This window comes from Lonchura striata, chromosome 17 (genome assembly GCF_050655825.1).
Source record: "Lonchura striata isolate lonStrDom1 chromosome 17, ASM5065582v1, whole genome shotgun sequence".
NCBI classification, from domain to species: Eukaryota; Metazoa; Chordata; class Aves; order Passeriformes; family Estrildidae; genus Lonchura; species Lonchura striata.
This window is the reverse complement of record NC_140719.1, coordinates 4,669,235-4,675,639: the sequence shown is the minus strand read 5'-3', so window position 1 is coordinate 4,675,639 and position 6,405 is coordinate 4,669,235. Positions and strand designations below refer to the sequence as shown.

Below are 6,405 nucleotides of genomic sequence, written 5' to 3'. Positions count from 1 at the left end.
AGCCTGAATGACAGCCACCATCTGCCTGTGACACACGTGTGGCCTCTGCAGTGGTGACAGTAATGGGCTCTCACAGCCAGATCAGCCCCACCCCAGGCACCTTCACAGGTGACATTTAACCCCAGTCTGAGTACTTGAACCTCCCCAGGGCTGCACTTGTCATGGCTATGCTGCTCCCCTGTGTCCCACCCAGTGGCCTCATGGATGGACGTTGGATCTGCCTGTCCCTACAAACCTCCCCAGTGCTGCAGGGTCTCTGTGGCTGGCCCTGCTCAGCTATACTGGGATGGGCTGGGAATGCCAGCAGCTCCTCAGCTCCTGGCCCTGAGGGAGCAGCAGCCCTTGAGGCACCTGGTATTGGGGCCAGAAGTGCCATTTGCCTGGCTGTTTATTGACCACCAGCAGGGCTGGGTGGGCAGGTAAGACAAAATCAGCAGTATTGTAACCCATGAACAAGGCCTGGGCAGGCTGGAGTCCCCAGGAGGGCTCTTTGTCCCAGGGTAATGATGCACACTGGAACTGAGCCCTCCAGGTCACCTTCTCATGCCCAGCCTTTCTCCAAGGAAGGATGTGTCCTTCAAGATGTGTCACGGTGACCTCTAGAAGCGTTGAGCTGGTTTATTCCAGGGAATGGTCACAGCCCCAAGCCTGAGAGGGCTCCAGGAGTATTTGGACAATGCTTAGGCACAGGGTGGGATTGTTGGGGTGTCCAGGACTTGGATGTGATGATTCTTGTGTCTCCCAAGTCAGGATATTCCATTATTCTGGGGCCAGAGGTTCTTCCTAGAAGTGTCTGCTTGTCCAGGCTCCTCCTGCTGTGCTCATTTTCTGCCAGGAGGCATCAGCCTTGCTTTGGGGGTGTGTGGGGCAGGGGAAAGCTCCATCACAGCACAGCAGTTTCCCAGCCTGCTGTCCTGTGGGGCAGCAGCAAGAGCCAGGAGAGGCGATGCTGAATGTTTGGAGTTGTTTTTCTTTGTTTGTTTGTTTGTTTGTTTTTTAATACATGTGATTTAAGGGCTAGAGAGGAGAAAATATCTCCTGCAAACTCTGTTTCTGCAGGCTGCGATGCCCTGCCCGTGCCTCACTGCCTCCCTCCCCGCCCTGCTCCGCTGCGGCTCCGCTGCTCGTCCCGGAGCTGCTGCCAGCGCCGATCCCTGCGGAGATCGGCTGCTCCGGCGGCCGGTGCCCTGCTCCCAGCCGGGAGGGCTGGATCAGCATCTCCTACAGCCGCCAGCCGGAGCAGGCTGTGGGAAGGCTGGGCAGCTCCAGCTCCGAGCTGGTTCTTGCCCCGCTGCACCGAGCGGGGTGCGCGAAATCCCCCGGGGCGCTCCGGGGCAGCGCCGGTGGCTCGGTGCGTGCCCAGGGCAGGCGCTGCTCTTTGTTTGCTGCTCTCAAACGCAGCTCACATCCCTGGAACCTCCCGGCACAGCCAAAGCAGCGGGCTGGTTGCAGGGATGCGAGCTGCCAGCCCGTGCGCCCGATCATGTTTCTGAGAGATGCCAACAGAGGGCATCCGCTGCCAGGCGCAGCCCGAGCATTCCTGCTGCATCCCCCGCTCCTGGCTCCCGATAAAGAGCATCTCCGGGCTGCTTTCTAACCCTCTCCCACTTAGGCTCAGCTTTGTCAGAGGTTTTTAAGTAGGTGGGCTTGTTCGGTGAGTGCTTTCATTTTCCTTTGGGGAAGGGGAAAATTAATCCACAGCTGCAGTCCCTTGGTCAAGGCAGGGCTTTGATAATTTGTGACTAAGGGCTCCCCACAGCCTGGCAGAGCAGCAGCCAGGTTCAAAGTGAAGGCTGATGCTCTGTTGTCCTGTGCAGCTGTAAACAAAATCAGAAGCACTGCTGTGCTGGTGTTGGAGAGGAGCAGGAGATTTCATAACGAATGCCCTGGCTTTGGTGGATTTAAATAGTCAGTTTTATTTATAGGTGCTTATTCCTGGTGTTTAATCTCCTTGTTTCATGTCTGTGGACAGCCAAAAAGAAATGAAACTTCTGAAGCCTGCTGTTCCCTCTGGTAAACACGTATTGGTGTTTGGGCTGTGGGGCAGCTCACCCCGAGCACATAATCACTCCTGTTTTGTGAACACCTCACACCCAGACATCTGAGAAGTCCAAAGGCCAGGGAGCCTGCCTGATGGCAAGATCATGAATCCAGTTTTGAGGAGGACAGCAAAGATCCTAAGAGGAGGATTGGTGTTAGGCAGGCTCGTGGGAGGGTTGGAGGGAGCCCCACAGATAAAACCAGCAGAGGGATGATGGGCACAGGAGCAGGGAATTGTGCCTCTAAAAGGGCTAGAAACAAGGGTCAGGCTGAGCTGGGCCAGGGCTCAGTCTGAAGGGGTGATTCCAAGTGATAGTTTTTACTGGAAATAACAGAGGGGTTAGGCTGATGTTCTGCTGCTCTTAGTTGTGTATCTCTTGTGCATCAGCCCAGATGGAGCAGGACCTTTTTGGGATCCATCTGAACCTCAGCAGGGAAGGGATGCTGATTACTGGGCCCCTAGAAGTATGTTCTGTTTTAGGGTTTCCAGATGCTGTGCACAAAAAATGGGGCAAAACCCCAAAAAATGAGAATGGTAGGAAGGTCTGACTAGGATAGTCATCAGTGCTTGTCTCTGCCTCATCAAAGTTAATCTAATCCAAGCTGTGCCGTGTTTAGCCTCATCCAGTAGCTGTTCTATGTCAGATTTAACTCTTAGTGTGGGAATATACACATTTTTACCTTCCAAAAAGTGCATGCATTTTCAATAGTCAAGCTTGACATACATAAACATGCTCCTTATAGAAAAGCTGTTCACTCTCTTTAATCATTTAACCAGAGTTTCCCAATTTGCCACCAAAAAAAAACCTGCTCTGTATGTACAGGTCATCTCTACTTCTTGTTATACATTGAGAAAAGGCCAGTAACATCCAGCCAAATTTGATTTATGGAGTGCCACAGAGATTTAAGAAATTTATGATTTGATTAATCCATCCCATATATCTTTTTCTTTATTACCGGTAATTCGTGCCATACATCAAAGCCTCCTGAGCAGGAGTCAGGCAGCCAGTGTTTCCAAAGGGTTAAATTCTATGGTGAATTTAACCCTTCAAAGTCTCAAGCTACATCAGAGAAGGTTTAGGTATTAGGATATTAGGAAAAAACTTTTCACCAAAAGAATAATAAAATACTGGAATTGTCTTCCTAGGGAGGTGGTGGAATCACCATCTCTGGATATGTTTAAAAAAAGACTGGAGTTGGCACTTGGTGCTATGGTCTAGTTGTGGTGTTAGGGCATGGGTTGGACTTGATGATCTTAGAGGTCTCTTCCAACCTCATTATTCTGTGATTCTGTGATCTGTGATTCTGTGATTCTGTGATTCTGTGAACTAACCAGACAATAAGCCATTGTGACCAGCTGGTTAAAGACATAATCAGCAGTCCTGGGGTCTGGCTTACCCAAGATCTGTTCTAGCTTACCCCATGAGTATTTAGGACAGGTAGGATGTGCAGAACAGCACTGTTGGGGAATTAGGGGCAGGCATGTGGAGAAAAGATTGTCAAAATTCTCATGTGCCAGGGTTGTCATGGTAGTAAAGGAACAGACACGTGCAGTGCTCCTAAAATATACATATTGAGCCAAAAGATGGGCTGACCAGTGGTCTGGATGACCAATGGGACTGCCTGGAAAAATCTTCTCAGGGCTGGCTGTTGAGCTGGGCTCTGCTGACAATCCCTGTTTTCCCTCAGAGGGAGGTGGGGGCTTGGCATAGGGCATGGAAAGCAAATCAACTAATTAACTCAATGGGGGAATGTGGAATAGCATGCCTGGGATTGGATGAAGATGTGACCTGAGACTGTAGATGCTTCTGCTGCTGGTAAACAAGTTTTCTGTTTTTCCTGTAACACTATTGACATTTTAAAATGATCCGAATATTTCAGAGCACATTTAACCAGACTGAGTACTGGATTTCAATACCGTCAACTCCAGAAAGCAAAAGGTGGGTCCTAAATTACCTTCAGAATCGTAACAATTTAAAAAGTGGAATCATTTCTCATCTGCCTTGTGTTTTTCCAGCTCCTGCAGGTCACCCAGCTGGCCTCCTTGGAGGAGGAGGAGGCAGAGGAGCGATTCCTGGGGGGGAAGCAGCACGCACACACCTGAGAGCCTGGAGCACATTCCCTGTGCAGGAGCCAGGTGTGTGAGCTCCCCCTGCCTGGCCCTGCCCCGGGGGCCCAGGGTCCCTCTCCCCAGCCCCTGCAGCCCTTGATCTCTGCTGCTGGGGAGTGGGGATGCCACTGAGCAGGAGCCCCAGTCGCATTTTGCACCAAGACTCCTCTTTGGGATCAGGGAGAGTCGAGTGCGGTTTCACCTAGCAGCCTTTAATAATGCCTCAGCTCTGTTAAGCTGCCCACAATTTCATCCAGCCATCTCTTTCAGAAAAGCCCTGCATCTTCATTACCTTCCCCTCAAGCCATCTGGTCTTCCAACCTGACCTTTTTAAGAAAGATTGGTTAAAAAAACTGGAGCAGTCCCTGAACAGAAGACCTTGTGTGTCATGTTTAAGCCCAGAGCAAATTTTTATGTCCAAGCTGTGAAACCTTGAAAATAAAGATTTATAATTGAGATTCTGGCTGAAGCAGAGTGAACAAAGATGGTCTAATTAAACTCTGTGGTGGGCATAATTAACCGATTTATTCATTTATTACCCTTTATGCAGCTAATGCAGGCCCACCATTGCCATTTGTTTATGGGGAATGTGTTACCTGCCTGCTTGGCTCAGCAGCCAGGCCATGGTGATGCTCTGGAGGGCTGATGGTTCAGTACAAGCAGGTTTGAACTGATGGATTATTTTTCAGAAGCCAACACAGCTCCTGAATGAGTCAGCTGGGAAGGAGCAGGGTGGAAAGCAAAGACTCAGGGCTATGCTTTGGGCTCCTTTGCAGAGTTGCCAGAGGACTTTGATCAAATGTGATGGTTTGGGAGAAAAAAGAGGTTTGGGATTTTGTCTAAGAGCAGAGTGGCTCTCTGGTGCCAAACACACCTGATACCGTGGCACTGAATCCCTGCTGTGCATGAGGAAGGGCTGCAGGAATATCCACACTGATGTGTGTGGATTTCTGCCTTCCCTCCTTTAGAGCTCAGCGTGGAAATGGCACTTCCAAGCCCATAACACAGATAACTACTCACACATCCTTTGGGAGAGCCTCATCTGACTAAAAGCCTGTCTGGCTTTTCCAGAACGGAGCTGTTTCTTTTCACCCAAGACTCATTTCACTTCACTTTCTTGCAGCCATCATGAGATTAAAAAAAAACCAAAAAAAACAATGAATCAGCCAGAGATTATTTTTCATGAAAGTTTAATCAGGCACTGTCCCCTTCCTATGCCTGTGTGAGCAAACCTTGATGAGCATGTAAGGCCTGAACATGGAGCAAAAACCCAAAAACCATCTGCTTGAGAGGCAAGGAGTGCAGGGAATGTCTTTGCTGGCTGGCACCTCTCTCTAGCTGGGCAGGCTGTCCTGCTGCAGATGTGCTGCCTGCAGTTCAGCCCCTGGCTCTCTCAGCCCATCCATCTCTCAGGCAGTGAAAGCCAATACCACCCCCCTCCTTCCCCTCCCTGTGCTGCTCCTTAATATTTCATGCATCAAAGAAGTTTCACTTGTAATGCAAAAACTGATTAATTAAGCAGAGTGCAAGAGTTACATGCATTGAAGGTTTCTTTCATCTTGGCAAGGAGAGGAGCCACACTGGAGGCTGTTGCTGCTCATGAAGTTGTGTCAGAGGGCAGGCAGTGATGGAGTGGTTATGGGGTTCTGAAGGAGGGGGTGGGACAGCCGCATTCCTTGGACTTTGGCTCAAGCAACAGGTTGCTTTCCACTTTTCCTTGGGTTTTGCCTTCCTCTGTAAGGGTTGTTGGCAGCCAGGCTGGCCGTGCCTGGCAGTGGGGCTGTTTGGGAGGAGGATTGTAACAGGCCTGGCTCCATCCTCAGGGTGTGCAAAGTCCTTTTCCAGGGTGGCTTTGGTCCTGGACATGCCTAAGACTCTGCTGCTACCACACACAGGCAATGTCTGGCTGAGCCCCCAGTGAGCCCCAGGGAGCTCTAAAGAGGCAGGCAGTGCAGGAGGGGAGGACATCTAGGAAATGCCATGGCCGTGGGCACCTGAGCACAGCCTTCCCTGGCTGAGTGAGCTGCTGGTTTTAACACAGCTGTTCAGTCTGCACCTCAGCCCAAAACGCTGAACAGCTTTTCCTGGCTCTGCAGATGATGCAGCTCCCTGTTCCCCCTGCCCGCCCTCCTGAGGGCTGAGCCCAGTCCAGTGCTGGCTCCCAGCACACAGCTCTCCTGTAAAAGGCAGCAACCAACTACTTGTACCTGAGGAGGGAGGAGAAAATTCAGCCTCTCCTGGCTGCTGGGGCAGGG

The 6,405-nt window shown here is 50.8% G+C and overlaps 1 long non-coding RNA gene across 1 annotated transcript; it reads left to right on the top strand.

Annotated features, from left to right (window-relative positions):
• The first annotated feature begins 1,313 nt into the window (after positions 1–1,313).
• Positions 1,314–4,608, top strand: LOC146765857 (uncharacterized). The gene is made up of 2 exons (XR_014958797.1): positions 1,314–1,654; positions 3,922–4,608. It is a non-coding gene; the product is annotated as an uncharacterized LOC146765857 (long non-coding RNA).
• The last annotated feature ends 1,797 nt before the right edge of the window (positions 4,609–6,405 follow it).